The sequence below is a fragment of the Crocuta crocuta genome, unplaced genomic scaffold (assembly GCF_008692635.1).
Source record: "Crocuta crocuta isolate KB4526 unplaced genomic scaffold, BGI_CrCroc_1.0 scaffold89, whole genome shotgun sequence".
Taxonomy (NCBI): Eukaryota; Metazoa; Chordata; class Mammalia; order Carnivora; family Hyaenidae; genus Crocuta; species Crocuta crocuta.
This window is the reverse complement of record NW_027551559.1, coordinates 7,313,616-7,339,540: the sequence shown is the minus strand read 5'-3', so window position 1 is coordinate 7,339,540 and position 25,925 is coordinate 7,313,616. Positions and strand designations below refer to the sequence as shown.

Sequence of the window (25,925 nt, the reverse complement as noted above, 5' to 3'; positions counted from 1 at the left end):
TCTGGGGGTGAAGCCCAGCCGAGGGGGGAGCTGGGACCAGCAGCCTAGCAGCCGGCAGCCCTGTCCCGCTCTACCCGGCCGCGCCCGCCCTCAAATCACGCGCAAGGGAAGTGTGATTGCATCGTGGGCACCGACACCTTACACGGAGTCTCAAGCACAGAGCCCCAAATGTGACTGCACCAAGTAAAGAGCCTTCATGCAAACCTTTGACTGTTTGGTGTCAGTAGGGGGCCTATTTTGCGCTTCCCTTTTTTTAAATTAATTAATTAATTAATTAATTAATTAATTTTCGGCAGAGAAAGAGAGAGTGGGGGAGGAGCAGAGAGAGAGAGAGAGAGAGAGAGAGAATCCCAAACAGGCTCTGCTCTGTCAGGACAGAGTCCAACGCAGGGCTTGAACTCATGAACCGTGAGATCATGACCTGAGCCCAAATCAAGAGTCGGAAACTGAGCCCACCGAGCCACCCGGGTGCCCCTCACTTCACTCCTGCCTCAGAAACGAAGTCCTCTGTGCCCAGGAATTAGGTTCGAAGGGCAAAGTCAGGAGGTTCAAGAGGCTGAGTGACGTCTGAGATCACACAAAGTCCGCAGCTCCTGAAGGGAACGCAGATGGTCAGCTGTGAGGTGCCCACAACCCCCAGCCGCCCTCCTGCCGCCCCCACCCCCCTGGAGTCCCTTCCTGCACCAACCAGCTGGTGTGGCTCTGGTGCCCTTCGGGACAGGTGAGGGCCTGCAGGAGGTGGNACCACTCCCACATTCCCACACCACCACCCTCACCCTTCCACCCCCAGCTCTCACCCCAGCCCCAAACCCCCTCCCCACCTGGATGGGTGGCCTCACTGGATGCACTGAGCCTGCATCAAGACGGCAAGGCAGAAGCCTCCGTGCTGCCTCAGGTAACAAATGAGGAGAAGAGCGAGTCTCTGCCCATAATCACCTGTAAATCACTTGTATTCCTCCAGCTCTCGTTACAGGAATGTCCTGCGGGATGAATCCAGAGCCATCAGTCACCACAGGTGGAGGCCTGTTTCCTTGCACCTGCTGCGGCCGATTCCCAGCCTCCCGGCCCATCCCATCGCTCCATGCCCGTCTTTCACCTGCCGCTGCCCATTCCGGGGGGAGCAAGCCCCTTCTCCCTGAGGGGGCCCCTCCGAATCACTGTCCCATCCCCCGTGAGCCACCCGGATGATCCCCCACGGAGAAGCTGGGAGCCGCCTCCGTGACGGTGACCTTCTGGTGTTCCTTCGACGTCGGGTCTCCTCACACCCAAACGTCCGACCTTCTAGAGTGAAGTGTGCTGTGGACGCTGTCAGGAGCAGAGCCTCCCCTGGGGTCCAAGGAGGGACGAGGGAAAGAGCCTGACTATAAAGGTCCTGGTGCCTGGGACGGAGGGATCATTGCTCAGAGAGGGTGAGTGAGGGCCCAAGGTCACACAGAGGTGTCACTCCAGCTCTGCTCCCTGACCCAGGTCCCTTCAGCAACACCAGGTCACAGAAGAGCTCAGAGAAAGCGAGTGCGTATAGGAGCCCAGGGTCTGGTTCCTGGCAGCCGCCCCATTTATGGTGTGAGGAGCAGCTGCTCAGAATCCCACGGCCTCCTGGGGCGCTGGGCCCCCCTTCAGGGGAGCGACGTTCTGGGTGGGCGCAGTTCCTTGATCCAAAACCACCATGACACACACGGTTTCAGTTTAATGACTGAATCAGAGCAAAAATGCACAGTCATCGCAAGAGTCTCTCTCTGTCCAAAATGTGAACACGAGACTTCAGACACACGTGCATCTTGGAATTGGGAGAAAGTTCCAGTGAGGTTCTGTGCAAGACGGATGCCCCTCATGAGAACTGCAGGTTGCTTTTGTTAATACTTGTAAAAGGCAGATCGAGCTCAACAAGGGGAGGGTCAGCCTTGTCCGGGAGGTGGCACGTCTGTGACGCATGCCCAGAGGTGGAAGGAAATGCGAGTTGCTTTCAATATGATTAGATCCTTTACATGCAATGGCCAACTTCCAACCCAACCTCATTGCTCTGGAATGAAGAAGCGAAACTGAGGGTCCCAGCCAGCATGGCCGGGCTCTGGGTGGTCTTGCAGACTGACATCCATTGCTCATGGTTGCCAAGACTTGGAAATTGGATCCAAAACAGATGTGTGTGTGTGTGTGTGTGTGTGTGTATGTGTGTGTGAGAGAGAGAGAGAGACAGAGACAGAGACAGAGACAGGTGTGGGTGGGGGAGAGTTGCCTGTGGACTCTTCCACCTTGCATTAGACTCAATTACTTATATTCTTTTTTTAAATATTTTTATTTCTTTCTAGGAGAGAGAGAGAGAGACAGCGTGAGCACGAGAGGGTCAGAGAGAGAGGGAGTCACAGACTGAAACAGGATCCAGCGGGGCTCGAACCCACGAACCGCGAGATCATGACCTAAGTGAAAGTCGGACGGTTAACCAACTAAGCCACCCAGGCGCCCCTCAGTTACTTATATTCTTAGGCATATTTTCCTGAGCACCTTCCCCAGGACCCGAGTCAGCACCCTCTGTGGACCGAGCCCGTCACTCAGCCAGCGCTCACTCAGCACCCACAGCGTTGCAGGCATCGCATCGGGCTGGGTTCTGGACCCACAGCAGGAAGCAAACTGAACCTTTGTTCTCAGAGGGTCCAAAGCCTGCAAAATGAAAAATGCTCTGATACCTAAATTTTCTGAATTAGATTCTTGACAAATCAGAGACGGTTTTGATGTAAAGTTTAAGAGGAAAAAAATCAGACATTCTTGTAATAGCTTTCAATTCAAGATTTGATAGAATAATGTTGTTGGTCTTATTTTGTCCCAAACTTCCAGCTTTGGAGGTCATAATCATTACTCCTAAGCCCTGCGCTGATTGTGAGGACCTTGTTTCTGGGGGCAAATTACTATCCTGTCTGTCCCTAGTCACCCTGGGCTCCAGAGTCTAGGGTCTGTCCCTGGCGGTGGGCCACCTTGTCCTGGGGAGATGAAACCGAGAAACATCGCTGCCTGAGTGTAAACATCAGAGACTAAAGATAATTAGGACTGGGGGTTCTGGATGGTGTCATTTGCATATGAAAAGCACGCTCCCAGAGGAATCCTTTGCTAGCTCTAAGAATTAGCCAGCGTTGGGAGGGACCTTCTCTCCCTTGCATCATGAAATAAAATAAAAACGTACTACAGCGAAGATATGAACGTGTGGGCAGCTTCTTGAGGAACCCGCTGGAAGATGTTATGGAATTTTTCTGGTAGGACTTGATATTTAAGCTGCGGCTCAAAGGCTGAGTCAGCCTCAAAGGCAAACAGTGGAAGAGAATTCTAGATTCAGGGAAGAGCTTATGGGATTTCTGGAGTAGACTGGAGGGGGCACCGAGGTTTTGTGGAGGGGCCTCAGGCTGGTGGCTCCTGGGAGCCTTCCAGCAAGTGACAGCTCGTCGCATGTTTTATCTGCTTATGTTTTTATGTCATTTCTTCTTGCTTCTCTATAGAACTTTTACTCAAGGACAGAGCACCTGCTGAAAAGTGAGCAGATCGTAGGTGTGCACTGCACAGGCCTCTACACGGCGTCCTTATGCGGGTGCCCACCACCCCGGTCCAGACACCCAACGTGGTCAGCACCCCAGAAGTGACCCAAATGTCCCCACCGTGACTTACTCTCCCTAAAGATCACCAGTCGCTGCTTCCCAGCCCTTCCTTTCGCTTTGTACTTGTTTTGTTTTGTTTTGTTTCAAATTCTTACGAATTGGTTCATGCCCCTTGCGGGCTTTTGTATCTGGTTTTGTCATCCAGTGCTCTGTGTGAGCCTGGAGCAGCGCTTGCCTCCTCTGCTTTGCTGTCTCAGATTGTGCTGCACAAATCCATTCAATCTGCCGCTGGTGGGCTTCGTCTCCAGTTTGTGGCTGGTACATATATAAAGCTGCTATGAACATTGCTTGATGCGTCTTCTGTGCATACAGCTTCTCATTTCTGCTGTGCGGATTTCCCTGTGGTTCAGATGTCTCTGGGTCACGGGACATGTGCAGGTAGACGCCCTACCTACTTTCGAAAGATGTTCTCAAGGAGCCAGGGTTCAAATTCTTGTGACAATTTCCACGCCCACCACCGGCATCTGGGAAAGGTGTAGTTTCCTACATCGTTGCCAACACTTGGTGTTGTCTATTGGTTTAGTTTTCATTTTAGTCATTTCTGAGGAGTGTGGTGTACCGATTGTGGGTCCATAGTCCATTTTCCCGAATGAATTGCTTAGCAGCTCAATGGTCATTGAGATATCCATCACTCCTTTATAAATGCCTGTGCAAGCTGTGTGTACAATAACGAGTTCTTGGTCTTTGGCTTATTACTTTGTAAGATTTCTTTATATGTTCTGGATCAAAGTCTGGAAAATATCTTCTCCCTGTGTCTTTCTTTACTACTCTTCCACTGGTGTCTTTTGGTAAATAAAACTTCTTAATCTTCACTTAATACTATCTATTGATCTCCTACGTAATGGTTAGTATTTACAGTATCCTGTTTGGAAACTTCGCCTGCCCTAAGAACAGTCATTTCCCTGTATTATTTCTCATGATTTATTATTTTACCTTTCATAGTTAGGTTTTTGAACTATATGTAATTTTTTTTTCTGATGTAGAAGTCAGGTTTCATTTATTTCCATATGGATATTCAGTTGATCCACACCACTTACTGAAAAGACTATGCTTTCTCCGACCGTAGTTCATGGTCACCTTTGTCATAACGCAAGTCTGTCCGTACATGTAGGTCTGTCTCTGCTCTCTCCAGCCTGGTCCATTGCATCACATTATCTACATTACTCCAGCTTTGAAATAGTTCTCACCATGTAGTACGTGGTGGTTTGCTCTTCCTGAAGGTGGCTTTGACTGGGATCAGCCCTTTGTACGTGTTTTTCAAGTATTAACAACAATTTCACACACACACACACACACACACACACACACCCCAATAAAATACGCATATTAACTTTTAAGTATACCCAGAACATTTATGAGAATTGGCCATATATCGAATCATAAGGCAGGTTTCAATAAATTTCCAAGGAGGAATCCAAAACATGTTTGCTGATGACTTTGGAATAAAACCAGAATATACCAACAAAAATATAGAACATTTCTCATGGCTGTAATTTGAGCAATGCTCTATGACATAATTCACAAATCAAAGAAGAAATCAAAGTAGAAATTGGAAATAAATTTTCCCATTTTAAAAAATGTTTTATTAGGGGCGCCTGGGTGATTCAGTCAGTTAGGTGTCCAACTTCAGCTCAGGTCATGATCTCATGGTTTGTGGGTTCAAGCCCTGTGTTGGGCTTTGTGCTGATGGCTAGCTCAGAGCCTGGAGACTGCTTCAGACCCTGTGTCTCCCTCTCTCTCTGACCCTCCCCTGCTCATGCTGTCTCTCTCTCAGAAATAAATAAATAAATAAATTATTTAAAAAAAATTTTTTTTTAATTTTTAAAAAGAGAGAAAGAGAGAGCTCAAGCAGGGGAGGGCCAGAGGGAGAGGGAGGGGGAGTCTTAAGCAGGTTCCACCCTCAGCACAGAGTCAGATGCGGGGCTTGATCCCACAACGCTGGGATCATGACCTGAGCTGAAATCAAGAGTTGGATGTTCTGGGGCACTTGGGTGGCTCAATAGGTTAAGCAGCCAACTCTTGATTTCAGCTCAGGTCATTATCTCATGGTTCATGAGATCAAGCCGCACATTGGGCTCTGCTCTAATAGCGCAGAGACTGCTGGTACTCTCTCTCTTCCTCTCTGCCCTTCTTTCTCTCAAAATAAATAAATAAACATTAAAAGAAAAAGCCACCCCTACACTGCAATTTTTGTAAAATGGTATTATATACCTAGCACATCAAAAACTTGAGAAAGGTATAAAAAGCTGTATGTAGAGGGAAATTTACAGGCTTAAATGCAGGTTTGGAAAATAAAATCAGATGAAGATCAGTGATGTAATTATCTGTTTCAAGATGTTAAAAAATGAACAAATTAAGTGCCCAAACATAAAGGCAAATTATTATTTAGATAAGGTAAGATACTATAAGAACATAAATCAGTATAACAGAACCACAAGAGCAAAAGTTGATTCATTTTAGAATAATAAAAATTAATTTCTGGCAATAATATTAAGAAAAAGAAAAAATATGTGAGAGCAAACCTATTTGCTTTAGGAAACCCACATACTTTGAAATCAAACTCTGACCAGGACACGGTTAAAAAGTAAAATTAAAGAACGATTCTTCTTGAACAAAAATGCAAAATTCCTAAATAAAATATCAACAAATAAATGATAGTGATGTATTAAAAACTCACAACAAAGTTTGGTTTAATCCAAGAATGCTAGGTTATAGCCTAAGAAAAAGTGTTTGGAAGATTTCACAAAATTAACAGAATACAGCAAAGAAAGAAAGAAAGAAAGAAAGAAAGAAAGAAAGAAAGAAAGAAAGAAAGAAAGAAAGAAAGAAAGAAAGAAAGGAAGGAAGGAAGAAATGATCACCTCTGTAGTTGCAGGAAAAAACACTTGGTAAAAATCAATGTATGTTTATGATAAAGGTATTAGCATTCTAAAAATAGAACACACTAAATTCTACTCCTAAAAACAATATTATATGATATGTCAATTCACTAGAACTGAAATAAAAATGTGAAAGAATATAATAAAATAAAAATAGAAGAACCCTTCCTTAACTTGATAAAATTTATCTCCAACAAACCCCCAGCAAATACTCATTCTTTGTGTTAAAATACGAAAGATGTATCCCTTCAATAAGAAACAGAACAATCATGTTCACTGCACCACAGTTGTTAAATATTTTATTATAATTCTAACAAGTTAAATAAAAACAAAGAAGTAAATATAAGGTTTGAATAAGAAGAAATAAGCTGTCATTTCAATTATTCAGAGATGATGTGCTTTTGTGAACAGAAAATCAAAAAGGATCTATAGAGAAATAGTGTTAAACTTGGTAAACACTTAGTAAATTTGCTGGATACTAAACCAGCAGCGGATGAATAGAAAATTTAAAAAAAAATTTAAGGTATTATTTACAACAGTCTCCAGAACATAAGACCTTGAGGGAGAAAAACACAAAACTTCCACGGGGGGAACAAGAAAAAGAAAGAAAATTTAAATAAATAGAAGCCCATATCTTTTTATGCATTAAAAGATTTAATATAGTATGATGTCAACCCTCCCCTCAAAAATCTAAGAACTTGATGTCATTACAATTACAAGTAAATAAATATGTATTTTATTACTTATTTATCCTGCTGAAATTTTGATGGTGATTCTACAAACCTTATAAATCAGTTTGGAGAGAACTAACATGTTGGCAATAGTTGATTTCCTGCTCCACAAATATAGTTCACTTCCGTAAACAGTTACCTTTTATTTCTTTCAAGCAAAAGTTTTTGGAGTTTTTAGAATACAGTTCCTCCACATATTTGTTAAACTGGTCTCCAGATGTTTTCCTGTCTGTCTACCCTATTGTAAATGCTATTGTGTATTTTTTTTTTTAATTTTCTAGATGTGCCTAGAAGAATATGAAAAGTTGAGTTGGTAACAAAATTACCCATACCCAGTCAATGAAGAAATCCTTTAATATCTGAAAAAATGCTAAAAATTTTCTTTTGTGTTGGCAAAGAAAATTGCATAAAATTTATTTCATTCAATTTATAATCATTATTGCTATCACTATTGCTATTATTATTACTATTTATAAAAATTAGGTCTGTAAAATTGAACTTGGCAGAAACAATGGCCACAAGCAGTAACTCTCAAATGACAGAAGTCTAATTGGGCAAATTTCGTATGGGCAATGAATTATTGATGGAGCAAACCTTCAACATAAAATTTTCACAGAATAAAATTTATCCGAGCATAAATAGTGTTACTAAAAAGAATTGTATGGTTTAATGAAAAGACAACATGTAATTGGAAAAACTCATAAACTGCACTACATAGAGATTTGGTCAAGGTTGAGGAGGTGAGCTCTAGGGAACACTTCACCAATAAGATTTCTTCAGTGTTGGCATGAACGTGGTAAGATTATTTTGCCCTAACCGTGAAGTCCAGGTATCCTTAAGACAAAAATCTTGTGTTGGAAGTGTCTATAATCTGCCTGCAACCATTGCTGATTCCATAAGGGATTTGCCGCCATGAGCTAGCAACCAAAAGAAGCAGAAACGTTGACCTTATTCTACAATAGGGAAATCACACCACAACTTGGACTCAGACGAGATGCAATTTTGACGGTCAAATGCATTCACGGAGCAGAGAGGAAATCAGAGAAATAGAACACAAGACAGTGGGTTCCCTGAGGAGGTCTAAAATGAGCCGGCCCAGATGGATGATTAATGGCCTCATCAATGACCACCAGCCAAGCCAGGGAATCGTGGGCTGAGGACCCTCCTGGGGACCCGGCACTGGCCATTACTGCCACATGGACAGAAGCTTTCTTGTTAATTGAATGTTCACAGGAGCTCCTGATCCCTGCTGGTATGTTCATTAGCTGTACTGGGGTGGAGAGGAGGGCAGTCAGCAGTTTACTGGCGCAGCAGGTAGAAACAGCACCTCGGCATTGCAAAAATGGCTGCATGCAGACGGCCGTGCCCCTAAAACTTAGAGGAGACCACAGGTGGTCACACTGGAAAGAACAGATCTTGTCAAGCCAGCTCTCTGTTTTTCTGTAGAAGGAGCAAAACCTTAAAGGTGGAATTGTCCCAGTCACCCGCCTCACCAGTGAGTGGGAGGCGGGACCAGGCACAGTCAGGGTCCCTCCTCCTCAACCCTGAAGCTTCAGAATCCTGGAATTCTGAAGGCAAGAGTTCCTGCATCAACTATGCACTTGCAGTGAATCGAATAAACACACACACACACACACGTGCTGTACTTTTCAACTATACAGATGCTACTGTGATTACTAAACTACAAACTCATTTCAAGGTGTTACTGAAAATCTTTTATCATAATGGATTCCCTGCCTTAGTGTTTACTAAAAGTACAACCATCCCATGAATTCCCCGCAAACTGGTGATATTACCAAAAGGTTCTACTGGAAAGGTCCAGAAGCCACTGCCTAGCGTGATGTTTCTAACCCTTACACACTGCTAGCATCCCATTCTGAAAGAAACAAGACAAAGCTGGCTCAGAAGCAAGAATACTTGAGAATACCTTTGTTTTCTGAGTTTTGGATGATATGAGTGTCTGCGGATTTGGCGCACTAGCCCAACTGTATGGTAAACAGCAAACGCCCAACACTTCTCCCTGAAAGATAGCAATTGCTACATTGACTTGTAACCACTAGTATGGTACTTGTGGATTAGTGTGTAAAGGAGCACAAAGGTGTTCAGGAGGAATCCTTCTATTAGGAAGGAAGTCTGGAACTCTAAACTATTCAAAGGCTTTCTCAAATCACAAATTGCATTTCAGGCATCTTTAAGAAGACCAAAAAAAGAACAAAAACATGGGTGTTTTAAGCATTTGCCATTTAGACTTGATTGTCTCCTACTACGACCACCAAAGGACTACTGGTGTCCAGACAGAATGTCATCTGTATGTTTAACAAATAACACCGAGCCCTATTGAATGACAGAATACCCTTGGATTGTGCAGTCTTAGATTGAGGGTATGTATTCTAGCTGAGATCACCCCCAGATAAGTTTGCAGCTGGGAACGTAACCTTCAAATCAGCCGGGAACTGCAGCCTGAGAATCTGCTGCTTCTTAAATAGAATCCATAATGCTTCTGAGGTCGGGGCCAAGCAGACAACGGAGGTAGCAATTTGTTCATTTTGCTGAATAAGTAGTGTGGAGCCATTATGGGAACCAACCATGACACAAAATCACAAGAATTTCTATAGAATCTGTTCTGTCCCTGGCATGGACCCTATACTTGTGCAAATTTCACTCTGTGAAACCTAAATGCAGGCTGTGTATGTCTTTTTAAAGCACCAGATTCTCCGGGGAGACAGACTTTAAGACAGGGAGTGCGTGCAGTGGTTTAGGAGACCAGACCTGGGAGGGTGAGGGACGCGGGACTGTGCAGAGGGAGAAGTGAGCTGTGCGCGTCACCCCTCACAGTGGCTCAAGTGTCCTCCAGAAGCGCGGGAGCACGGACGGTCCCTGAGAGAGGTCCCTCTGCTTGGCGATCACTAAGGATAACCCCCAAAGCCAGCTCCTGCCGTGGGGCCCGTCAGCTGCTGAACTGAAGACCAAGAGCAAGCCAAGCACAACCTGCAAGAACGAGCTATACTAGTGACATTACTGGTGATGAGAAGAGCTCCGTTTTATTTTTATTTTAACAGTATTTTATTTATTTATATTTATTTATTTATTTAGACTTTGAAAACTTCTCTCTTTTTTTTTTTTTTTTACAAATAGTTTATTGTCAAGTCGGTTTCCGTATCACACCCAGTGCTCATCCATTTTAGTGAGAACGCGCACATGTCAGGCACCGAGGCTGGCGCTGCCCAGCTGTTATCCCCGCAAGTGCCCCGGAAGGCAGGCATCCTCCCACAGCAGCTGTAAAAAAGGACCACAAGTGAGGGGCTTAACACAACAGAAAAGTATCATCTCGGCGTTCTGGGGGCCAGAAACCCAAAATCAAAGTGTCTGGTGGTTCTTACCTGGTAGACACCTCCCTCCAGCATCTGCTCTGTCGTCAGACGGTGTTCTCCACTCGTGTCTGTGTCTTAACCTCCTCTGCGTACGAGGACATGAGTCATATAGGGTTAGGGCCCACTCTACTCCCTTCTGACCTCAGCCTAGCTTAGCCGATTACATCTGCCATGACCCTGTTTCCAACTAAGTCCACATTCTGACGACTTCTACCTGTGAATTTGGAGGTGACACAACTCAACCCATTTTATGTAAAGAACTTGGCACAAATAGCCAGGGCTCATTTGGGAATATAGAAACCATATCAGTTATTTTAACGGAGACAATTTTACATATAGAATGAGTTTGGAGGGTATTCATCACTGAACAGGCACAAAAGAGTTTATCACAGAGAAGGAATCATGGAGCACATGCCAGAAGCAGATACTTCCCCTGGGGTGGGAGAATCAAGGACACCATGTAAAGACTGTTAGAGTTCAGAGACGCGGATGAGGGTGTGGAGAACTTGGGCCCAGGGGCGTGCAGAGCTCTGGAGCTTTGAAGGTGGGGCCTTATGACACTGACGCTGAAGCTTCAGAAGAGGGGTGCTTCTATCTGACGAGTGCACTGGGTCTGTTTTGGGGAACGTGGGTAGAAACCGGAAACTGGAACCAAAAGGCACAGCCTTTCGCCAGAATGGGCAAACCGGGAGGACTGAGCTGCTTCGTCCTGCAGCCTTGAGGTCTCCTCCCAACGCCCTCTTTGGCCGAGCTTCCAAGGAGCAAGGGGCAGGGCAAGGGTGTACTTTGCAGAGCCCGGGCTGCCACATCCCGAGGGTAAGCCAGCAGCCCAAGCACCAACCCCCGCAGTTCTGGAAATCTCAGCACTCAGCAAGGGACTAGGGTCTACACCCGGGTCTGGACTACTCCAGACTCACATCTTGGCCATTTGATTCACTTCTCTCATTTGATATTTAAGAATGGGTAAATGAAGGGCTCCCGGGTGGCTCAGGTGGTTAAGCGTCCAACTCTTGATATCAGCTCAGGTCATGATCTCATCGTTCTTGAGATCATTCCCCTCATTGGGCTCTGTGCTGACAGCACAGAACCTGCTTGGAATTCTCTCTCTCTCTCCCTTTCTCTCTCTCTCTGCCCCTCCGTCGCTTGCTCTCTCTCAAAATAAATAAACATTTAAAAAGAAAAAAGAATGGATAGATGTGAGCTGCTTTTGTTAATTAAATCATAATCCAAGAACGAGTGCTGGAAAAAAGCAAAGCCATCTTCTCAGCGATCAGGCTTGTCAGCCAACCTTGAATCACAAATGAAGAGCAGACTGTGCTCCCTCACACAGACTATTTCCAATGTCAGGGCTGAGTAGAGGAAATGTCCTAACAGAGGAACAGCAGCTAGAAATCTACTGGCCCTCAGATCTATGAGGGCCACACGGGGCATAGAACCCTAGCAAAGTCAAATAGCTGTTCTCAGTGAAATAAAGATCAGCAAAATAGGACTTCGACTACAACATGTTAAGTTAAAAGTCAAGGAGAAGGTGAAACGCTCTTATGATAGGAAGCCCAGTAAATAAGTCCATTGGTAAAAAGTGAAGGCACAACAGCATTCCCGGCCCAAACTGGAGCTTCTGAATGTTACCCACACAGGTATCTGGCTAGGGCAGGCTTTTCTCTGATCTGTTAGCAGATATTTTCTTGAAATATTTAAGCTGAATGCTTGTAAATCAAAGCATGTTTTGCTTACAGTTCTGTTCTGTCGCCTGGGCTCTCTAGTTTATAATAAATGAACTAGCAATAACACCATCCTTAATGTCTATGCAAGCATGAGTTCAAAGAAACACCAGAATTATTTTCTCATTCTGTATGAGCGACCTTAAAACAGGGGCTTTGTGTGACCACCACACTCTCTCATTGTTTTCCACATGTTATGAGTCTTGGAGACACTTAAGCCTTCTTTTCTGACTTTGCAGAACCGTGACAGCATCTATCTGGGAACTGCTTATCCATAATAATTAAGCCACAAGAGCAAAACAGCACTTTCTTTGCACAAAGGAAGAGTGTGAGGCACTAACAGGCTGGCGAGGAGGGCTCTGCTTGATTTCCTGCCTTCGGGGCCTTTGGGGTCATCGCTGGGCCCCTGACTCCATCACCCTCCTCCCCAGGGAGCACAGTCCTGCGCCCTTCCCCCCTACTACATGCAGACTCAGTCCTCAGAGCACACTGGAGAAGAAGGGATATTGGCTTCAGCTTAAGGCAGAATAGCTCTCAAAGTCCCGCTCTATCACCTTCTCCCCCACGAGGCCGGATTTAGCTGTGTTCATGTGCACAGACGCATTTCATCATGCCAGCCTTGCAGGGTTTTCGGCTAACTGGAGGGCTATGATTAAATGAGGCTGTATGGAGATGTGCAGCGTATAGCAGGTGTTGAACAAACAGCCCCTCTATTCTGCTCATGACCCTGCATTCTGTCTGCTGTGACTTAGGTTCCAAGTCCAGTGACGACTCACATGGACAGAGGGGAGGAGCCCTTCGGACAGCTTAGCTACCACCTCTACCAGCTCTTCTGAGCTTCCTTTGAGACACTGAAGGGAATTTTGACATAAAATCCAGGTATATTAGGGCGCCTTGGGTGGCTCAGTCAGTTGAGCATCAGACTCTTGGTTTCGGCTCAGGTCGTGTCTCACAGTTCATGGCTTTGAGCCCCATGTCCAGCTCTGTGTGGACAGTGCAGAGCCTGCTTTGGTTTCTCTCTCTCTCTGCCCCTCCCCTGCTTGTGTGCATGTTTGCACACTCTCTCTCTCTTTCTCTCTCTCTCCCTCTCAAAATAAATAAATAAACTATAGATAGTTGATAGATAGATAGATAGATAGATAGATAGATAGATAGATAGATAGATAGAATCCAGGTCTTTTTCTTCTGGTAAGGAAGCCTTATAATGTGGCTCCTAGTAGGTTTGGGTCTACACAGAGTCCCCTTGGCAGCCAATATCAGGGACCCGGGATTAATGTCCTCTCTGACAGTGAGTAGTTTCAGGAGAAAGAAATCAACCCAAGGAAGAGCAAGAAAGGCGGGAAGGATGGATGTTGCAAGCCTGGTTAGCTGAGCCAGCCTTGGGGTCTACAGGTGAAAGGGTCTCCAAGCTCGCCTCAGCGCTGGAGAATGAGGTTTGGGAACATTTGCTTATCTGAGAGAGCTAATGCTTTCCATGAATTTTTCTCCGAGTGGCCTGGGAAATGCAAGAGAATGCAGAGATAAGACTAGTCAACAGGGAGAAAGTTGACGGACTATGAAAGCCACAAGCCTCTTATTTCTTCCAGATTAAATAGGAAAATAGTCAATCACCAGAGTGCAGATAAATGAACACGGGTCAGAACGCTGACATTCCAGGAAATCAGACGTGGGTTTGCTGCAACAAAGGGGTCTGTATGGATTGATGGATTAAAATCGCTCCCCATGGGCACACTTTTGCTGCCTTGTATACATCCTGGAAATCGATGACACTCTATCTGCCCATCAGGCTGTCTGTGCGCATAATTAATTAATCAGAGCATTACGCTCCTGGAATGAAATCGTCTTTTCATTACTTGTGTTCTTAAAAAAATTATGACTCAAATGTTGTTAATAATCGTAAAGAGTTTTAAGGTGACGCTATTTTATGTAAGCTGAAGAAAATTGGTTTCATTTATTTGATGTTCTCATTTATACTAGTTTCTTTAATGTGCAGCGATTATATGATAAAACTGAAAAAAAGCCAAATTCTTTTAGTTTTCAGGAAAATTTCAGATTACTATTGTGACCTCACAGGCTTATTCTTCAGAGTTCCAGCCATGATTACAAACTTGAAGAATTAATATTAGAAATTTCATGCTGTGGGGTTATCCTGTTTAAAACTATGTGTTTGGCATTCAGTGACGTGTTGAGAAGAAAGGTCGTTTACTTGCATTTCATGCAGCGTCCAAGCTCCATTCGGGTGTGACCACTGTCAGCCCTGAATCCCACCCCACCCCAACCATGGATCCTTTTTCTAAGCATCCGGTCCTGATGGCACATTTCTATTTTCTGCCCCTCTCTCCTACACCTTCTGAATCTGCTCCTTTCTTTGTGATGTCACTTCTCACAACTTCCCTTAGCTTCATGAGTGCTTGTCATAATTTACCCAACTGTTGAGGCTCAAAAGTGCCATCAATTTCAAGCAGAAAAAAATAAATGTAAATCCATACTAAGACAGATCATAATGAAACTTTAAAGACCTAAAAGAAGGTAAAACCCTATAACCAGCCAGAAACACATCTATATGTATATACACACGGTATGTGTGTGTGTGTGTGTGTGTGTGTGTGTGTGTGTACAAAGAGAGACAGAGTCCTTCTAATGAATAAGAATAACAGCTAACTTCTTTCTAAGAGCATTGGAAGCCAGAGACACAGAACTGACTTTTGCAATGAGTGGGGGAGAAATAGTTCTATACCCAGAGAACACATCTTTCCAGAACAAGGGCTAAATAAATACTCCTTACACAAGAACACAAAGTGAAAGCACTGATAAGGGCACACACACAAATGAAGGATGATTCGTATAGAGGGAAAATTTCCCAGATAAAAGGTTTGAAATACAAGAAGAAAATAAGGGCAGAAAAAGTGGCAATATACGGATAAACCTAATAAAATTTATGACATAAATATAACATCTCTTGAGAGTTAATGTAAAATAAAATCTTAAAAACCAAGTGTAAATAAACAGGAGAGGACAAAAAACGTAAAGTGTTCTAAACTCCTTCCATTGTTCAAAAAGAGGATAAAAGTAATTGTTTTAGAAGTGAGAAGTTGAATAGGCATAGTGCAGTTTCTGGAATACGTATTAAGGGGGCAAAAGCAACATGCATATCTTGAAACCACTGACAAGGAAAGATAGATTTGAAAAATACTCTGTTAATCTAAAGGAAGTCATAAAAAGAAAACAGATATATAGAATAGGTGGGGAAAATCCAAATCACAAAGGTGTTACATTTAACCCAAGTAAACCAGTAAACCCAGTAAATGAGTTAAATGTAAACAGAAGCTTTCCATAATAAGGAGTTCAAAATATCCTCCTAAGGAAAACTCTAGGCCCAAGTGTCTTAGCTGGTCATTTTTTTTTCCCTAACATAAAAAAAAAAATCAAAATGTAAATAAATTCATTTGGAGAACAGGAAATGTCTCATGTCATTTTCTGAGTATAGCATTGATGTAAAATCCGACAAGAAAAAATGGTGAAAGAAAATCGCAAGCCAATCTCTCTTGAATACATTTGCAAAAAGTCTAAACAGACTATGGACAGACTGAATCCAGCAAAAAGTATAAATATTATTACTAAATTAGGTTTAACTCCACAAGACAAGGTTGGTTTGATTATGGAAAATCAGCCAGTGTATTCTGAAATTGTTAACAGAACCAATAAAAGTCACAGATGTGGAAACAGCATTTGATAAAACTTTTCATGATAAAAATGACAAATAGGCTATTAAATTAAGAATAGAAGAGATCCTTCTCACTCTAATCAAGAGCTTCTACAAAAAAAAATTTGCAAAACATATTTGATGGCTAAAAAGTTGAAATCTTTTAAGATCGGGGCACCTGGGTGGCTCAGTAGGTTAAGCATCCGACTTCGGCTCAGGTCATGATCTCATGGTTCATGGGTTTGAGCCCCGTGTCAGGCTCTGTGCTGACAGCCAGCTCAGAGCCTGGAGCCCATCTTTGGATTCCATGTCTCCCTCTCTCTCTGACCCTCCCCTGCTCATGTTGTCTCTATCTCTCTCTCAAAAATAAAAAAAAGTTAAAAAAGTAAACATTAAATTTTTTTTTAAAAAAAGAAAGAAATCTTTTGAGATCAGGAACCAAACAAGAATGCCGTGTATTGCATGATACTTTCAACATTGTGCTGGAGCGCTGGCCTACCCAGTAAGGCAAGGGTAACAAAGAAAGGGGAAATATTAGAGCTAGAAATGGAGGTGATATGATTTTGGAGATTATATGAATCTTTTATGAAGAAAGAACCCATAAAATTTCATTAGAACTAAAAGCAAATTTGAAGGTTACTCAAATTCAACATATACAGATAAATTTCATTTCTGTATACCAACAACCAAACAAATATTAAAAATGTCAATTATAATAACAGTTTGGAAAACTGGACAGCTACATGGAAAAGACCAGAACTGGACCACTTCTTTACACCACACACACACACACACGCGCGCACACATGCACACACACACACACATACAAAACTCAACATGGTTAAAGATTCAAATATAAGACCTGAAACCATAAAACTCCTCAAAGAAAACATAGGCAGTAAACTGGAGGTGCCATGAGATTGCCCAAGTTCTCCCTAAACTCTTGTAAGGGGGAGAGTTCACCTATGGGAGTCCCATTGCCTTTGGAGAACAAGCTTTCCCAGAGTTGTTATTCTTCACCATCTTCCTTCCCACGATCTCACTCCCACTCTTAGTTTTCACTGTACCTGCAGAAAGGCAACTCCCTACATCCATCTTGCTGGTTACCCATCTCTCACCACTCACCCTTCACATCTGCTTATTGTACCTTTAGCTCCTGGAACCCATCATCTGTAAACACACAGTAATTTTCTCTCCCCAACTGTATCCTCCCCTTGACTTCACATTGAATCATGTTTCTTTTTTTTTTAATGTTTTATTTATTTCTGAGAGAGTGAGAGAGCGACCGCGTGAGCAGGGGAGGGTCAGAGAGAGAGAGGGAGACACAGAATCTGAAACAGGCTCCAGGCTCTGAGCTTCAGCACAGAGCCCAACGCGGGGCTCGAACCCACGAACCATGAGATCATGACCTGAGCCAAAGTCAGACGCTTAACTGACTGAGCCACCCAGGTGCTCCTGAATCACGTTTCTAATGAAGCAGACATAAAACCCCTGAGTTCCATTTGATTCTTTCCTCTCCTTTCCTGCCTCTCTCAACAGCCAATCAAGTTTTGTTTGTATGGATAAGTCTGTGTTTTCTAACCCTTCCTTTCCATTCCCACCATCCACTCTGGACCGCCCCATGGTCACTACCTCTCCTGAACTCCCATGAGATGCTTCTAAACCATCACGCTGTCTCCAGTTCATCCATTCTCAGACCGTTTCTCAGGTGACTGTATCACTTCAGTGCTCAGAAATGATCAAGAGCAGTCACCGCGCAGGGCAAGCACTGGGGAGCCTGGCTGCATCCTCTCATGCACCTCGTCCCTGAAGTATGTTCTGGGCCACCATCGGTCATCATTGGATGCTCTTCCTTCCTTTTCCTGTCCCTCTACCTCTTTGCATATACACCTCCTGAATGTTCTCCTTCATTTCTGTTTTCTTAAAGTCTATTTTTTTTTAGAATCTCGTTGAAATGTGACCTGCACTTGAATTACCCAAGCTGAACTAGCCCTCACCTGAAATGCTAGACTCTGTCATATCTCTTCTTACAAAACTGGTGACACAGTGTTTTGGTTGCAGTTTCTTGTGTGTGTTTTGATCCTGACTCTCAAGATAACGAGCTGTCTGTAGTCAGAGACACAAGGTCATGATACTTTGTAGCTTTAGTGATACTCAACAAGGTATTTTCTACATAATAGATGATGCATAATTATTTAATAAAGAACCTGTGCTTTTAACTATCATCTCATACCAAGATTTTTACTTAGTCCAGAATGGCAACTTCTTCTAAAGATTCTATGCAACTTGTCTTCCATGAAAAAAAAAGAATGCTCTTTTTTTTTCTTCCTGTGAGCACATTTGACACACATAGAGATGACTAGTTTTAAAGCATCCATGCTGTGATTTCTGTGTCTTGTGCACACATGCCTGACTGATAAGTACATGCCCTCCCCTACATAATTAAAGGCTTTAAGAAATTGTTTAGGAAAGCCCAACGTATTCCTGATGTGCAGAGAGGTTCAACATTGAAGTATTTGTTGCCCAAACAATTACTACGAAGTGCAGCAAAGAAGCATGATTGGCAATGGTTTTGAGGCCAGTAATCTTTCAGTCTTCTCTAGTTGAGGATAATGTCTACTTTAAAAAAATTTTTTTAATGTCTTATTTATTTCTGAGAGAGAGAGAGAGAGAGCAGGAGAGGGTCAGAGAGAGACGGAGACACAGAATCTGAAACAGGCTCCAGGCTCTGAGCTAGCTGTCAACATAGAGCCTGATGTAAGGCTTGAACCCACGAACTGTGAGATCATGACCTGAGCTGAAGTCAGACGCCCAGCCAACTGAGCCACCCAGGGGCCCTTAATGCTCACTTTTAAAATTAGAAAAGAAAGCATCATTTGGTACAACTGAGAAGAAGAAGAGAAAGAAGAGAAGATGAAGAAGCCATGATGGATTTTAACTACATCTTACATCAAATTTTGCCTTCTTTCCTTCTTCTTTGGAAACAAAATGCTTCCCGCAGCAGAGCAGTCTTTGTAATGACAGGGACTACCTGGGATGGCTATGTTTAATGATCTGATGAACCAGGATAGGGAGGTAACAAATAGAAGTCATAGATTATCCAGAACTCTCATTTGAGTTATTAGCTCAGAGTTGGTCACATCTCAGATCGTCACCTAGCAACACCTAAGTGTCTATGGGTCTATGATCAGTTCCACAGAAGTTACTTCTGACTTGTGTCTACGATCAGTTCAACAGTTACATATAAGCAAGCCAGGACTGGTGGATAGAAGCCCAGCTATAAGCCCATACTGTATGAATAAGCAATAAACTGTGTAAATTGAATAATTGTTGGAAATGCCCCGAGGCACCATTAGTAGCCCAAGGTCCCAGGCTGCATTGTTTGGGAAGAACAAAACGATTAGCTATTGGTTTCAATCTGTAAAGGTTTAGCTGAAAAAGATCACGTAGGACCTAAGGAGGTAGAGAATGTCTCTGGCTGGGACAGTTTCTGGAGCACAAGGTCAAGCTAATTCACACAGACGGTGCGCTCAAGCCTCCCTCCCAGCCTCACCCAAGTTTAGGTAAAGAGCAATATCTTTGACCTAATTCCTGCACTGAAGTGGCAAGGTTGCTACCCAAGGGAAAAATAGATTCTTGGAGAAAAAGAAATCTTATATGTTGCAATGGTTTGTGGCTCTTCAAAGCTCAGTGCTACTTGACCAAAATCCATACCTAAATATTTAATTTAGCTCATTAAACAAATTAGAATTTTCTTCTTAATGGTTTGACATTGAAAACAAGTTCAGAAACACTGACCTAAGCCTTTTTTGAAGTGTATTTATTTAGGTACTCTCTGCGTTCAGTGTGGGGTTTGAACTCATGACCTCGAGATCAAGAGTCTCATGCTCTTCCAACCAAGCCAGCCAGACGACCCTGACCTAAGACCTAAGATGAACATTGACCAAGATTTCAACAAAACTAAAGCCTTACATGCATCAAAGGACACTATCAAGGAAGTGAAAAGATAATCTAGACGTTAGGAGAAAATGTTTGCAAATCAGGTATTCGATATGGGTCATGCATCCAACATATAAAAAGGACATTTAAAACTCTACAGAAAAGGACAAATAGCCCAATTAAAACATGGGCAAAGGTTTTGACTAGACATTTTCCCAAAGGAGACATTCTTCCAAAATGGCAAACAAGTACACAAAAATTATGCTCAACATCATTAATAGTTAAGGAACTGCAAATCAAAACCAAAATGAGATACCATTTCACACCCACTTAGGATGGCTATCATGTGAGGGGGGAAAGAGAGTGTCGGTAAGGATGTAGAGACATGAGAACCATCCCCATCGCTGCTGAGAGCATGGAGGGACTCACCCACTGGGGAAGCATCAGGCAGCCCTTTTAAAGTTAAACCTAGAATTGCCCTATGATCCAGCAATTTCACTCTTAGGCATATATCTAGGAGAATTGAAAACATGCGTTCATGCAAAAACTTGTACATATACATTTGAAAGAATGTTATTCTTAACAAATATGGTGGCAAAATGATCCAAATTTCCATGAGTTGATGAGTGGATAAACACAATGTAGTCTATCCATAAAATGGAGTGTTACTCAGCCATCAAAAGTTCGAAGGCATCATGCTAAATGAACGATGCCAAATACCAACGGTTATACGTTGTACGATTGCACTTCTGTGAAATGCCCTGAGTAGGTAGATGTACAGAGGCAGCAAATGGATTAGTGATCGCCGGGAGCTGGGGAGGAAGTGAAAAATGACCACTAAGGGGTATTGGATTTCTTTTCGGAGTGATGAAAACACTCCAGAATTAATTAACAGCTACGGTCGCACAACCTTATGAATATACTAAAAAAAAATAATGCTTCAAGTGGTGAATTTTACAGTACGTAAATTATATCTTACTTTTTATTCGACCAAAGTGCCTTTCCTGGACCAACTTGTAGGTGCTCACAATGGGTCTAAGATGCAGGTGAAACTGGGCAGTGACCTCCCCCTCCTCCCTCCTGCTCTTGGACCAATGAAGAGATGTCAGCCTGGTCACAGGCTCACCTCTCCCCAGACGCCACGCCATCCTAGACCCCCTGCAACTTTTCCCGTGAAAACGACAAAATAATCTCAAGCCATTGAAGCATTTGGCTGGCTAGGATGTTCTTTCTGTCATCTAATTGCACATGGCTCAGGGACAAATCTATTGATGGTTCGATCCCGTCCCTGAAGCGAGCATGGCCATGCCTGGGAACGGCTGAGATGAATCACTGAGCGAGTCTGGTGCTGTCAGCGACGAACGCAGAGAAGAAATGGACTCAGATTTATGGGAGGGTGACAGAAGAAACACAAGCCAGGCTCTTTTGAGCCTCGGTGCATCTGCGGCAAAGCTGCAATAGGTGAATTTCATCTCCCATTATACTGCTCTACACCAAGACATACTGAGACAGAAGGAGAGCCGCGAGAAAGCGGAAGCTCTCAAGACCCAGGAGGGACCCTCTGCTAACTGCAACCTCTCTGAGGCAGAGACTTTGCAGCTTCCCAGGGGCTGAATTTACAGCCTCTGCTCTCAAAAGATGAGAGAGAGATTATTCCTAATACAATCAGTAACCATCACCTCTAGAATCGGAGAACTCCACACTTGCTCCTTCAAAATGGATCCTGAAAACGGGTCTGCGGCTCCGTGTTTTTCCACTCTGAGGTATTTGTTCTGCTTTGCTGTGGGCTGTTCTCGGGGAGTTGGGAGGGGAGAAACAGGCAGGGTGAATGGAACTGGGCCTTGTCCTGGAGATCGGGCAGGAAGGAGTGGAAACGGGCGTGGGGAGGCCTCAGCGTCAGGTTAGGGCTCCACCTGTAAGGACATGTGGGGAGGGCTGGGCTGTGCACCTGTCCTCCACAGGTGCGCCAGCGCTGGGGGCTCTGACAGCCACCACCCCTCCCTCCCCGGGGTCCTGGCCCCACCCCAAGACAGTGCAGGCCTTGACCTTCAGGGAGTGCCCTGCCCCACCCTGTGTGCAGCCAGTAAAACCAGAGAGCCCTCTCGTGTTTCCCAAGATCAGGCAGGCTATTTTGCAAATCCACCCTGAGAACTATAGCTGGCATCTCACCCCCACCACAGACCATCCCCCTTCCCCCCCACATGCCACCCCTCCGGCCGCTCACTGCCTTTGTTCCAGCCTCACTGGAAGGAAGGGACAGCTGGTCGCCACCCTCAGCATAACTGCCCCTTTTATTCTCAAAAGTGGTGATTGCGTCACTTGACTCAATCTTCCTATTCCATCTTTCCGCCACGTCCCCAGTTCTTCGAGCACCGCCGAAGCCTTGTCCCTGCTCTCTGCAGGGCCCTCCCTGTCTAAAGGGCCCCTTGCACTCCATTGGTGGACTCGCGGGTGGGGCGCTTCTATTTAGTGGCCTCTCATTACGAGAATGAGCATAATGATTTAGCTGAAGCCTTTCCGTCTGCTTTTTAATAATGATTCATCACTAATTCCTTGTCTGTTCCCCTTAAAGGGGCTGCTGCCTGCTTGGCTCCCAGCCACCCCTCGCCGCTAATGAGCCTGCTCTTTGTGCTAATTAAGGCCCACCTGCTCCTTCCCTCCATCCGATTCCTGGCCTGAGAGATGCTGGCGGGTCCCTACAGGTGCCCGGAGGTTGTTGCCATGGCCAGGGGGGTCGTCTGGCCGCCTCGCCGAGGTCCCTAGACAGAATGACGGCTGAAGATGACAGCAAACTCCGAGCTTCAACCCCACCCCCAACCCCACCACGAAGTCTCCTAAAACAGAAGAAAAGCAGAAAATGAGCAAGTGTTATCCCCTCCACATTTCAAAAGTAGTTTAACCGNATGGCCAGGGGGGTCGTCTGGCCGCCTCGCCGAGGTCCCTAGACAGAATGACGGCTGAAGATGACAGCAAACTCCGAGCTTCAACCCCACCCCCAACCCCACCACGAAGTCTCCTAAAACAGAAGAAAAGCAGAAAATGAGCAAGCGTTATCCCTCCACATTTCAAAAGTAGTTTAACCATAATAATCGATTTACAGGAGTTGTAGGAGGAAGAAAGTCTTGACTTTTGTCCCAATCATTAGGATTACTTCGCCTGGTAGCCTGGAGAGAGCCTGTGCCGTCTACTCGATACCCCCCTCCCCCCAGCAGCCCCAGCTGAGATGCTGCCCGTTTCACTCCCCCGACCAGGGGCGCACCAAGGACCACGCACAGACCTTGGGCGTCCTGTTCTGGCCAGCACCTCACCTTGCTCCGCGTGGCTGCCAGCACACGCTCCTTCCCAAGACACGCGAGTCGGTATCAATATTCTGCCTTATAATCTAATGCTTTGCCCAACGTTGTCCTGCCCTGTTTCACGCTCCTGACTCGTTTCCTGAAGTTCATCTAAACCTGTGTAACGGCAGGTGTATGTCACGTGACCAATCGATGTAGCTATCTCATGCTCTTCAGCCTTCAAGAGAACATTCCCTACTTTTTCTTTATTTTCTCACTTCCCAACCGCAACCAGGTACCTCCTATCAGTCTTCTGCTCCGGGCTTTCCTATCTACTCAGAGGTGGTCATCAGAATGATACATCCATCGTTCACCAGGACACAGCCCTGTGGTGAGGCCTGCCAGTGAGCGGTGGTTAATGTGGGTTGATTTTCATACTTTCTCTTGCTTTTCTGAAACCAAACACATTGACTGACAGTAAACTGGCCACGGATGGAGAGCTTTCTTTGGACTGAAGGCAAGGAGAGAACCTAACTGACCCCAGAAGGATGGTACTGGATGGTGTTTGGTCCAGCCAATTAGCCGAACTGGCATTCAGCCCTGCTTTGTCTCAGATGCTGGAAAAGGCGTTACAATTCAATTTCCCTGTCTTGTGGCAAAATAAGGGTCAATTGCCTTGTACACCCGATCGTGAGCTCACCACCCTTATTGCAGGCTTAGTCCATATGCCAAGAAATTATATGGGGACCAAATGCATGCTGGCATTAGAGAATGCCTCCAGATTGTTCTCGATGGTAGGATTTCATCTGAAAATAAGTGCTGATTTACATGAATTTACATCTAAAATGCAAATTACAAAATTCCCCAATGGAGAGCAAAAGGAGAGTTGAAGGCAGCGAGCTTCTGCCTTTATCTCAGAAGCAGAGGGTCCACTGGTGTTTCCAGTGGAAAAGCCCCCAAGACCTCTCCATAGGCTGCCCCGTGCACGAAGTGTGAACTACTTGATTACGTGCACTCGGCCCTTCACGTTCCCCAGCGGTGACTCTGAGCCACCATCTTCCATCTGCACCTGATTTACATGGCAGATGTAGTGAGCCCCTTCTCCGCCGCCTGGTAACCGCTCTGGAGAAAGAGCAGGGGCTGGGGAGGTGGGGGGCACTGCGTTTCCAAAGAAAGAATGACTATGGGGACAAACATTAACGGTTGGCCGGGGTCATCTGGTCACTCCTGGGAGAGGGGCGGGCAATGTCTGTGGGGTGCCTTCAGCTCGATATTCACATAGCAGCGGAGGAACAGGCTGCGGTGTCTGGAATCAGAATTGACATGGAAAGCAGGGGAAGTGTGTGTGTGTGCGTGCACATGCGTGTGAGTTGTGTGCGCCTGCAGCCAGTCTTCTGTATATTAAATAACAGGCTGAATTCTTCATGCCAGGGGAAAAGAAAATCTAGTTGTAAAAATATGCTCTTTTTCTTTTTTAATGTTTATTTATTTTTGAAAGAGAGACAGAGCGTGAACCGAGGAGGGGCAGAGAGAGAGAGAGAAACACAGAATCTGAAGCAGGCTTGAGGCTCAGAGCTGTCAGCACAGAGCCCGACGTGGGGCTCGAACCTACACACCTCGAGATCACGAGCTGAGCCAAAGTCAGACTCTTAACCAAGCAGGCCACCCAGGTGCCCCTGCTTTTCTTTCTTACTGTTGTTGTTATTAAAGAAAATAGTCCATATGTATGAATGGGTAACAGGCTATATTCAGTACCTCCTGCCTTGGGCTGATTCCTTACAGCACTAACACAAGCTCACTAGAGAAGCTGGCCGGGCCTTGCAGGTGATAAGGGAAGAAGAAAATGGGGGTGCTGGGGTGACTATTATTCTGGCAGCCACACAGGGGGAGAGAAGTTGCCTTGTTAATTAGGCACTTCGTCCACACAAAATAAATATTTAGACTGAAAATCTATACCTGACCTTGAAAGATTGCATGTGGACTTGTTCGTACAGGCTGCAGGGCACAAGCTGACGGGCTCCTGTCCCCAGCAATGGGCATCGTCCCACGGCTGCACCAAGAGCTGTGGCGCCATCTTCCTCTTGTCGCCCCTCTCTGGATTGCGGCCACCCAGGGTCTCCAGAGCAGGGACGCCTTGAGTTCGCAAATTTCAGACACAGCTGCCCTCTGGGAAGAGGAGGAATCTGATGTTCGTAAGAAAAAGACAGGATGACTTTTAGCGAAATTTCATTTTTTAGGAGTTACAACATTTCCTCACTTTTCTAGCTGGAGCTTCTGTTATTACAAAGTAAACCCATGGCTTTAAAAATATTAATGCTCTGGTGCTTTAAGGAACCATCAGCGTGTCATATCTTTCTTCCCACACGCTCTAGGTACCTGCCTGACGCAGTTCAAGTGCATTTCAGCCCTCGGTGTCCCAGAGAACCAGTTCTTTTTCTAACTTGGTGCCTTTTCTGATGTGGGACCCTCCACACTTTCTGTTCAGTGGCCTGAGCTCTAGGTCCCATCCTGAGCCCAGGAGACCAGACAGCCCACCACAGCCACAGGAGCAGGGCTCTGCAGCCACAGGGTCACGTAAGGCATCCTTCTGAGGACACCAAAGCTATGTGCTGTGGCCATAGGAGCCCTGGGAGGCAATGTCCGCCTGCCATTTTCCAGGATCACCAAG

At 44.8% G+C, this 25,925-nt stretch overlaps 1 long non-coding RNA gene across 1 annotated transcript; it reads right to left on the bottom strand.

The window, feature by feature from the left end:
• Window positions 1-10,368: 10,368 nt before the first annotated feature.
• Window positions 10,369-22,741, bottom strand: LOC144219428 (uncharacterized). The gene is made up of 4 exons (XR_013331411.1): window positions 22,629-22,741; window positions 21,662-21,895; window positions 10,629-10,704; window positions 10,369-10,524 (listed from the first exon to the last, which is right to left on the bottom strand). It is a non-coding gene; the product is annotated as an uncharacterized LOC144219428 (long non-coding RNA).
• Between the last annotated feature and the right edge of the window lie 3,184 nt (window positions 22,742-25,925).